This window comes from Pleuronectes platessa, chromosome 3, assembly GCF_947347685.1.
Source record: "Pleuronectes platessa chromosome 3, fPlePla1.1, whole genome shotgun sequence".
NCBI lineage: Eukaryota > Metazoa > Chordata > Actinopteri > Pleuronectiformes > Pleuronectidae > Pleuronectes > Pleuronectes platessa.
In genome coordinates, this window is record NC_070628.1 from 29,868,022 (window position 1) to 29,880,091 (window position 12,070).

Genomic DNA, 12,070 nt, shown 5'->3' on the forward strand with positions numbered 1-12,070 from the left:
CTCTTGGACCGCGGGGCGGTGTCCATCGCCGGCGCGGAAGGCGGGCCGTTGGAGGGGACCGGGTACGCGGTCAGCGGCGGCCACTCTGGACGCGTGTCGGGCCCTTCTCGCGGATCACCTCAGCTACGGCGACCGCTGGGGGAACCCTCCGGCTGGCGCCTAGCAGCTGACTGAGAACTGGTGCGGACCAGGGGAATCCGACTGTTTAATTAAAACAAGCATCGCGAAGGGCCACGGTGGGTGTTGACGCGATGTGATTTCTGCCTGACACTAAAAACAGGTAAAACTGAGGAGGGCTTGTTAAGTTATCTTGACTCACGCAGTGTAACTTGGTGTAAAAAGTATGAGCGTAGCGTCTGTTTAAGTACTTTATTCTCATGTGCATCGGCTCTATTCATCCGTCTCATGCACAGGTAACAAGGGAATTGACAACATACGTCATACACACAGAAGCTGTAACACATCTAATAAACGGGCAATACTGCTACCGTAAATCAATGAGAAGAGCGTTCTCTATAATGATACTTTAACAGGGCTGTTTTAGACAGGGTAAAAAGGTGCTGTTTTAAATTATCCTTGTGGTATTTTGACCAAAATATGTTACAGACATTTCATTAAGATCCCAAGGAACCATTTCAACTTGCAGTAAAATGGGCATAATATGTCTCTGTTAAATAAAGCTTAGTTAAATCAAAGATTGTTTAATAAATCTGATTCAATCTGTGCTCATTAAAAGATAAGAGTGATGAAGGGCTGAAATTTTTTTAAATAGTGCTTTCTAAATAATCATTTAATTATTTTTCTGGCACAAAAGGGTGAATGAATAACAACAAAAAGAAAATAAACAAATATCGGCTATCGGCCAGATTGTTATTTTAAATATCGGTATCGGCCAAGAATTTCCATATCGGTGCATCCCTACTAAATTGAGTTGATTTAGCAAGTCCACATTATTTTAGAAAAAATATCACCATACTTTGTTAGTTGCCACAGTTTTTTGGGCAGAGGTTTACTTCATAAATTGAATCCAAAATACATATCTAGGCTTGATAAGACATCCTGATATATCTCGATAAATATTATGGTGAGGGTGTCTATGAATAAAATAAATTATTGGATACAAATGTAAAAACCTAAATGTTTTTTTTCCTACTTGCCCTCCTTTGCTATTTCCTTGTGTAAATCCACTGCCACCTGTCAGCTGCAGACCTTAAAGTGTGTCAGCCAGAGGGTGGGATGTGTCAACGGGGAGGGTCTCCAGTGACATTGCCACAAACAGGAAGGTAGACAGATGGAGACAGACATTGATGGATGGATCTTTTCACACCATGAATTCTCCCAGTTACAGTGACATTTTCCGGTGGTACTTTTTGAAAGGGATGCAATCGATTTGTGTGATAAATACAGAAAAATACCAAACTAGAACTGGATACTGTAAATATTCTGTAGTCATTTTACATTTATTATTGATCTTTTTTGTCCCGCTGAATTACACACTTATACTGAAGCAACAGTATCAGGATGTTTTGGAGAGAATAAGTCAGTCACAATGTTCCACACTATGTGTGTGGGACTGTGGCTACTCCCACTCATTATACACAACAGTGCCATACCCAGAAATAATGTTATAGATGGGCACAAAAGTGGGTGGGACATCTTTTTTGCAAAAAAATAGAATTATAAAAAACGTAAAATGAAAGTGAAACAAAAAATGAGACAAATTTGACTTAGCAACCCTTTGAATTACAAAGAAAGCTAGGCCTAAGTTGTAGCAGTGGCGGGCCCAAGCACCCGCACGTTGAAGCCTGTTGCGGTCGGCGGAGAGAGCAATCGATGACCAAGCATACGTGTCCGCGTTTCATGCGTTTTTCACACTTCGGCAAGTTGAACGCTTCACTTCCTGCGTCCGTCACACGATGTCGATCGTGGCCTGCTAATTGCTCATTACGGTCCACGCTATCAAATTGCATATCACACTGTGAAAATGTTATGTAAATCGAAAAATAAAATAAATAAAACATGTCACTTCCTTTAGCGCTGTGATTTCAAGTCATAATTTCTGTGTCGATGTCATCAGGCCGGGACTCTTTTCTTACATGTTTAGTTTACAACTAAATCTTTTTGTGATGACACTCATCTAAATTGAAAGTTGATCTGATGAAAGCTCTATGACAAGTACATCAAAGTAAAAATGTGGAATATGGCCAAAATGGCCACTAAATCCAAAATGGCGGGCTACCTGTTGCGTTTTTCATAATGCTCTTTGAGGCTTTTTTCTATGATTGGTCACGATACACCTTCTTTCCGAATTTGGTGAAATTCGGTTATGTGGAAACCTAGGGGTTGGGTTCCAGGTGGTGCTGTTGAGCCATTTGGCCACGCCCATTTCCAAATACTCCAGAATACGTACATTTTCACCACTTTCTAATTTACTGCAATCTTTAAAAGATTTTTGAGCACGATGAAGCCCTCAAAAAGCCAATTCATGGGGGTCGTAATAATAATAATAATAATAATAAGAATAACCCTTTCAATTTCAATAGAGCCTCTCACTGTCGAATACAACATCAAAAACTACATACTGTATCTCAGGAACGATGTGTCCTAGAGACTTACTTATTTTGCTCAAAAGGGTAGTGTTGTGCCGTTTCAATAAGGGCTCTGTGGTGATCGTATCCCTTTCAGAATGTTTTTAATCCAGCCTTGAACTTTACTGTCCATAATGACAAATCCAACACTGGATGTTTTCTGTGATTGTTTATCCATTGCTCCGTGTTTAAAACAGTTAATGTTTTTGTTAGCGTGGTTGATCCTGAATTGTCGACCAATTAGTGGCTGTGTTTTTGACTGGGCATGTGTGTATTCGTTCTGCAGGTTGAGGTTATACGAGCATTAGTACACAAGGAGACCAGGCAAACCAAAAATAGGAAAAAATGACTTATACTCCAGAGGATTAACCCTGTTTTAAAACTATCCATCGTGATACAACCAAGAGTGGGGTTTATCTTGATGCTGCTGATGGTCAGACTGACTCTTTTTTTCAATTTACTCTTGAATTAGAATTTTTATTCAATTCAAGGGTTCTGTTTTATTTAGAAGACAAATAAAACATGTCAATTTATTTTTATCAAAGTTGGCTGGGTGGGCCAGTGAGAAATGTAGGCGGGCTGGTGTCACCCAGTCCCATTACTGGCTATGTGTTTGCTTCACAGCTTCTCAGTCTTTCTTTCACCTCTTTTGATTATCACCTCTTTAGAAATAATCTTAGGTATTAAAAGGGACGAACAATGGCCACAGCTAAAGAACTCTGTGAGGCTGTAGAAGTGGCATGACTCTAGCTACTGTGTAGTAATGACATATTCTTGTTCTTTATGGTTTATTGCATTCCAAAAAAACAACTTTCACTGAAAATCTAAAAATCTGCTTTCAGCAGCAGTATAGAGTCACATCATAAAGTAGTTAAGATCATGTGACCATAGGAGATGATGAAGGAGGATAAGAATTTGATGTTTTATTACGCTAAGAGAGAGAGAGAGAGAGAGAGAGAGAGAGAGAGAGAGAGAGACACAGACAGACAGACAGACAGACAGCAGTACACTCTTCAAGATTAATTTGACAGATTTCAGGAAGCGCCTCGGTCTGACACTGAGTCAACTCATATCACCAGTTTGTAGCACCAGTTTTTCATGCGTTTCTTACTGTGACATCCCTATTTACAAAGTAAGCTTGTCATTAGGAGAGGCAGGGACTATTGCTGTTAAGCAGCAGTGCTGACTTTTCCTCCATAAATACCTGAGATGCACATGAAGGATTTGATTTGTTTGGTATGCCAGACAATATAATACCAGAGAATGAGTCTCATTCATTCTGTATTACTTTAGAGCATAAGTATATCTAATTAACATTAAACCCCTCAAAAGTCACTAGAACATATGAAGTGCCAAAGCAGACTAAATCCAGGCTAAAACCTTTATGCCGGGGAGACACACTACCCGGACAATCAATCATTTCTGTGTTATGTGAGGCATGAGATGAATGCATATTTCCAACTTGCAAGTTTCTGGGTGGAAAGGAAAAGCACCTTTTCAAGGAAAGAAAACTTTAACAAAGGGTTAACTAAATACTTGAGTGAAGAAGGCTTCCAGAGCTAAATACATAAATACAAGAAACCATATATATACACACACACACACACACAAACACACACACAGACCCACACATACATTGATTGCTGTAATAATACAATTAGTAGTAACTAGTAATCATAACCAATAACTCTCTCTCACATTTATATCACTTACAGTTTTTATACAGCATTTGGTACAGAATGAAAGGAGATTGTCCACTAATCATGGATAAAATAAATTAAAATGACAGTAAATTATATATATTATATTATCTCCCAGGACTGTTTTTGTGTGTGTGTGTGTGTGTGTGTGTGTGTGTGTGTGTGTGTGTGTGTGTGTGTGTGTCAAGTTCTCTCTGTGCCAGTGGAGAATACTGTAAAAAAAGTTTTCCACCAATAACTCAAGTGTTCAGTTCACAGGATGCAAGCCCCTCTCACACACTCACACAAAGCCCTGGTGCCAGTCATATTCAATACAAATCCAGTGCTGACCACAGAAATCAATGAATAAGAGACTAACTGACTAGATGGTTTAACTTTGGTGCCACTAATGAAGACACTTCATTCCATCAAGTGCCTAATAATAAATAATGAACCATACAGCATCACGCTCTGTGCCCCCCCCCCCCCCCTTTTATCTCTTGGTATCATCTATTATTCTCTTCCCTCCTTTCCTTTCTATCTGTGGAACAATACAATTTCTTCTGGTTCAGATGAGTTTTACTGATGGCCAACATTCAGAGTTTTTATACCAACACATCAAGTCAAGTCTGAAACCAATTTGTTGTGAGCTGGGATAATTTAGGGGCTGTGTGACAATAAAACATGAATACAATTTACCCAGACAGTTTTGTCCAGAGGTTAGTAAGTAAATGTTTCCAATTTGATCAAATAAAAAGCAGCACAATGGTACACTGAATATTTGACAGAGCTTCTACTTTGACAGGTGCAGCTTTTCTAGCCTCTATTGCAGAGCCTTTGCAGCCCAGGACACCCACAGACCCATTGCATCTAATTTACATCATCTCACATGGCGCCACCCACCCAATCAAGGAGGAGTGAGTTACAGAATAGTAAGAAAAATAACATAACATGGCTTGCTCTGAAAAGAGAAAAGTAGACAAGTCCTTATTTAAGACTGGACAGACTCTTACATGTTCATTCTTCCAATGAGCAGTTCAAACCAGTATGTCTCATGTGTCTGGTGACCAAGGTGATTGTTAAAAGCAGAAAAAACATTCCTGCACAGATTTAAAATCGTGGAGGGACAGGTGAGAGCTCGCTGGAGAAAAGCAGGTGTTAAAGCCATTCGGTTATTGTTATGTGTTATAGGATGCGTTTTTAGCAAATTTGTTGAGGCTCTTAGCCAAGGAGTTTATGTTGTTCCTTCTGCATTTGTTTGTTTGTTAGCAGGGTGATGCAATAACTTGTCAACCGATTTCCATGACATTTTATGGAGGGATAGGGCACCAGCCAAGAAAGAAGCCATACAATTTTGGAGCAGATCTAGATAAATGGGCAGATCCAGGAATTGTTCTCTTTATTTATATGGAAAGCTGGGCCATTAACCACTCTAAGAAAAAAAGGTTCTTCACAAGTACTCTGGAGTACTTTGAATAATGTGGGGAGCCTTTTCCCGCTTAAGAACCTTTTTTTTGCTGTTTATGGTTCTTTTGGGGAACTGAATTCAAAGAAAGAGTTCTTCACCCCACATCTAACTGCTCTTTTGGTTTTTTGAAGAACCTTTTTATGTTAATCATCTTTTTTGGAGAGAAGAAGAATGTAAGGTCATCATTTTGTCTGTTTCCCGCCCTCTGGTCTCGAGCTGGAGATCTACAGTCAAGGGGAATTCTGGCAAACGATGTGATGAAATCATTTATCTCTGGTGGAGTCGAGGTTAACTGCGATACAATTTCAGCAAGAATCACACTTTATCCTAATTGTAATGTTTTTTTTCTCACATCGCTTGATTAAAAAGCGAACTAAGCATTAGATGGCTACTTAGTGTTAGTGTGTTAGCATTAGCTGTGTGAGCGAACATTACCCACTAGCCACCATTCTTGAGGCTGTAAAGGTAAAGGTCATGACTGACACACGATTCAACAAATAATAAAGCATGGACATCTCCCTTGCCCTGGCTGCTGCCTTCATAATCTATCACTTCTTCAATGTTGAGTACTCCAAAGCCTGAGAGAGACAATGCGTTCTCTGTATGCCTTGTTGTGTCCTGGATGGTTACTTATGTTCAACCATACATGTTTAACTGGATTTTGCTTTCACATATGTTGTAATGAGGAGCTATAACTGTTATTCTGATCACAAGCACAATGGGAGAAATACACAAAAGGTGTCTAATTCATCGTTAGGTTGAACTACTAATTCAACTGTTACTCTGCAGAATAAAACAGTGGCCTAAAATGCTTTTTCAATTTAATTTGTTCAAATAGTTTTTATTTAATCACTTATGTTATGTTGTATTTCTGAGGGAAATACCTGAAGGGTCTCAAGAATTTGGCTTAAACAAGTAGATTTCAAAATAATGAGTTTTAGTTTTATAAAAAATACAATTGTATATTTTCAACAAACTCTTTATGAAAGGTTTCTGATTATGTATGTATGGATGGATGAATGGATGAATGGATAGATAGATAGATAGATCGATAGATGGATAGATAGAACCACTTTTGGTTCAAACTTGAACCTATGGTATGTGCTCTTCTAGTTTATTATGTTATTCGAGTACAGCTCATTGTTTTTACAATATATTACATAGCAAAAACTGCCAAACAATTCTAATCTATCTATAAATATATATCCATAAATTTGAAACTTATTAAAACACCAATAATTATTATTACCAACTACCATTATTAGATTAATACGAACAACAAGTCTCCCATTCCCCTTGCCTTGCCTCACCACCCCTCTTCTTCCTCTCTTGACCTGTGTTTCTAGGAATCCATTCAACTAAATCCATTACCAGAAGTGCAGAGGGAGAAGGAGTGAGTGAGGTATAGACAGAGAGGAATGGAGAGAGGGAGAGTTCAGCCTAAAATATTCTACAACCATCTTTTTCTGAGTTTCCTTGAGTCTTGGGATCTGATCACACACAACTTGTCTTTGAAAAATCTAAATAAAACAGCATTTCTCTGTGTTTTGCCCAACTGCATTTTGCATATGCAAAGAAGATGTTGAACTTCAAATAGCTGGACTTTTAATGATGCTTCGATGCTGCGTTTCAAGATTTTCATTAATAATCCTAAAAAAGGTATCCCACCCAAATCTGTTTTGTCATATTAAAATATACAATATGCTTACAATTATAAATCAATCAAACTTTATTTGTATAGAAAATTCACAAATCACAGTTTGTCTCACGTATACTTTTAGCATAAAAGACATATCATTTTTTGTCTTTTGCTTATTTTTTAACATGGGTCATGTTTTTTGTGATAGCATGAAAATTTGGTATTTGAATCAGAAATGCAATTATTTTATCATGTGAATAAGTAGTACAGCTGGGAGATTTCTGATAACTATAAAGATGTACTGTGTGTTGTGTATATTACTGCATATGAGTGTGCGGGCAAGTGTGTGTGGGTTGAATGCGATTGGAAATATTCAAGGTGAGAACTAAGATCGGCTTTCAAGCAGATCAGGTTCAGATTGGGTTTCATATCTGTCACATTGTAATAGGAGAATTGTTAGAAGACACACGCACACACACACACAGACACACACACAATACATCTCCATAACATTTGCTGTTTGAAATTTTTCTTCTCTTTTCTTTACACTATTCTCTTCAATTTATTTCTCAAAATGACATTTTCTATTCATTCTGCAGTCTTTTGCAAAAACTGTAAAGTACCTTTTTTTTTTACATGGTTGTTCCATCTCTCTGTTACACACACATACATGTGTGCACGTACACACAAACTGAAGCACACATGCACAAACACACACACACAATCATTAGTATGTTGAGATGTGTAATAGCTGGATCAATAGCTATGCTGGTCTTACAGGATCATTTACACTCTGAAGCAAATTCTCTGACAGCCACTACATCATTAGGACATTGCCTCTAGCCTGCGCCCTCTTACCTCCTCCTCTTCTCTCTCAGTCACACTAACACTGTCCTGTAAAAAAAATGTATGCAACCTTTTGTGGCAGGTGAGGTGGGATATAGGAGGGTTCCTGAAGGATCTATTTCTACACTGGACTTTGACACAGGAGACAGCTGTATGAATCTGTATTGTTGTCTCCTTTGGTCATAACCATTTCAGAAGCTCAACAGTGTGCCTGCTATTGGTGTGCTCCTATGTGACACATTGGTATTACCCTGATAACACAGGTGGTACACATATGGAGCAATCCTACAGGATGTATCAAGACTAGGGTGCAGGAGAAATTCCTATCGAATATTGATAGTTGCTTATAAAGCTTATAAGACACGATACTTACAATACTTTTCAATTATACTGCACTTACTTTACTTAGTTTATTTATGTTTTATTTGTACATCAATGAATATAAATTAGGACTAAAATGGGAATGATAGTCATTTGGAATAATGTGCAGTTGTGCCTTTGCTTGCAGAGAATTAAATTATTTGTGGCCTCCCAGTGTGATTACTTTTAAGATGAACCTTTTACCAAACTAAAACAACAATGCCAAGCATAGTCAGCTAATATTGCTGATATTGAATCCTATAGCAAACTGGCAGTATACAAAGGAGCATTGGAAATTTACACTTAGATTTAAATTTTTTAATTAGGGAAAGGAGACTTGAATTCAATGTATCAATGTTGTTCACGGTGAATGGAGAGATAACTACAATTTTCTGATGTCTCACCCTGCCTCCCTCTGTTTCTCACATACACTCACACACTGACATGCTAGTCTGCCCGAAAGTGTCTGTGATGCTAGTGATAGTGTGGCTGACCTGAGCATATGGATTATTTTACTGAGAAACAAACACACAAACACACACACACACAAACACTCCTTTTTTGTATCTCTCTTAGTTGCATACAAACTCCCATTCCAATTCGCCTTGTCTGTCTTTGGCAGCTATTTCTAGTGTCATATGGCTCCTAACGTGATTATGACACTAACAAAGGCGGTTTAGCTGAATATGTGTGTGTATGAAAGTGTGAGTGTATGCAGGCCTGTTGAGTGGGTTGGCCAGTCTGTCTGTACCGCAGACTAGTCAGCTTAAAATGACACTTAGATTGTTCTGCTTCATTCACCTACTGTCTTCTATATAGCCTTATGGTCATATACTTCACTTTTTATATCTTATCTTTTATATATTTTGATTCAGAAATGTTTATGTCAAAATAAATGTTACTTTGTATAAATATTGGAAAAAAGTGAGTAAATAAGAAGTAAACAGTGAGTAAATATATACTGGTTTTCTATTTGTTATTGGTTTTCCAATGTATGTTGTATTTATTGCGTTTTTATGTTATTGCGTTTTTATGTTTCTATGTTCATTGTATGCACCAATTACCAGAGCAAATTCCTTGTAGGTGTAAACCTACTTGGCAATAAAATACTTCTGATTCTGATATACAGAACAGCATTAGGTATACAAGTAAATAAATATAGACAAACAAACTGTAATATTTCAGTATATCGGTACCGTTCACATTTAAACAGATACAGAACCGGTACTGTTGCCTGGAATTCAAGACCAGTACCAGATGTAGACCAGACTATCCAACATGGTACAATCATTAGTTTTGCACATACTTTTGTTGTTGGACAGCATGGCCACTATTGCATTTTCATCAACTTTTAAAAAGTTAAACCTTCCTTGCAACCTCTTTTGATATGCCCTGTCTTACTATGTCCTCATGATAGAACTTCTGTAAAAAAAATTGTAATTCACACAGTTAGAGAGAGAGAGAGAGAGAGAGAGAGAGAGAGAGAGAGAGAGAGAGAGAGAGAGAGAGAGAGAGAGAGATGGGACAGGTTAGTGGCTTGTGCAACAGGAGGTGAGGAGGAGGTTTTTGAATGGCACCTCTGCTGTGAGACATACACACTCACACACACAGTTCATAAGGGCATTCATATGTTTCCATCCCCATCATCATGATGAGCGGATGGATGCTTTTAAGTAATCACACCATCTCAAAGGAGAGAACAAAGGTGAGAGAATGAGAAGAACAGGAATGAGACAAAACCTCTAAAGCTTGTGTGAAGGGAAGGTGAAATATGTTGTATGAATGAGTCATGCACTTTTTATTACTTCATTTTTTTCTCTCTGTCTCCCTCTCTTGGCCCCTTCTCCCCATCCACTCCCCCAACACCACCCCACTCTCTTAGGTATTATCTCCCTCATATTGCACTCTCAATGTATTTGTAATCTGCTTATACTTGCTCAACCTTCTTCTACATTGTAATTTAATATTGGTCATGCCCCTGGATGTGTGTGTTAGATATAAGCTGACAGTATTACAGTATTTGCCACCTGCCATTTTTCATCTCGACCTCTCTCACAACACATGCAATGTGAAAGGTTCACACAATACAGGATTTTTGGATGGATAAGATATATGAGAGCGATTGAGAACAAATAGCAAAGGAGGAAAAGAATAGCAAAGTGCTTACTTTGAAGGTAGTACACAGGCTGTCGTTCCATCTGTCCATTCACTGCTCCAGTGGTGACTTTATGTGTGAGTGGGGCACCTATTTCATGTTGTCTTAGACACACACACACACACAGAAAGAGAGACACAGAGAGAGAGAGAGAAAGCTGGTACTGAAATACAAAGCCCCTATCTGAAACTCTCTCTTTGTTTATAACCCTATTATCTTACACTCAAGAGGCAGCATTCCAGAGCCAGAAAGAGTGAGAAAAGGAAACTGTGGTTATTCAAATTCATTTTCAACTGCTGTTTTATATAACGTGGAATTAGATTTTCAGTGTGTTCCTTCAACCATTTGGTTTCATTACAGCTCAGATCTGATTAAAATGACCTCAATGACCACTTAACTCTGATTACTTTGAGCAGCTCTGCTCTGGAAACACAACCCAAGATCAACATCTACCAAAAAATTAAGTACTGGTTAATGTTTTCCAACCTCAGATTTGGATATAAATAATTGTTTTAATACAGGAGAGTATGTACATAAGCACAGACAGAGGTATGGATATGAAATACATGTGAACAAGGTTTATAAGAAGCACACCATACCATTACATTCATACATAAGCCACATGCATATATTCATTAAAAAAAAGACAAAAAAACATGCAACAACCATCATTATAATAATAATAATAACAACAATAATAATAATGATATTATACTTATTTTGCTCTGTCCCTCTGCTTTCTGTCCTCCTCCATTCTTGTAAAAAGGAATTTGTTGTTGTAGAAAATAGTCACACATGATTGAGGCTAACTACACTTGCATACAAATTATGAGCTTTCTGAGGGAGGCAGCAAGTGCAGCATCTTGAAGAAGCACTTCTACTGTAAGCAGTTAACATTTTCTATCAATAAATTTGAAGTCACAGCCCAAAATTTCTCAAATTCTTCTCTCAGATGCACAAATCCTCTGTTACGAATCACATATTTGGTGCAACTTATTGTGCAATACACACCTCTTACAAGGAATATGAATCATGTCATGGACTAAATCTACACATCCCCAAATCAGTGTGTCAATGAGAGTTGTACACCTGCAAATATCTTCTTACAAGTACTTTTTCTCAGACATTTTTTAACCAATTTTATTGACAAATGAGATTCTCTGGTCTCTGAACAAAGCCTACCCCAGGCTCTATAGACACACAAATCAGTTATGCTCCACTTTGACTGAGATACTCGATTAATAATATTTTTAATATTTTGCTGCAGCAACCATAGCACAACTCTGAGAACAGGAATTTCTTGATTTTTGATTGAGAAATGGGATTTGTGTTCCT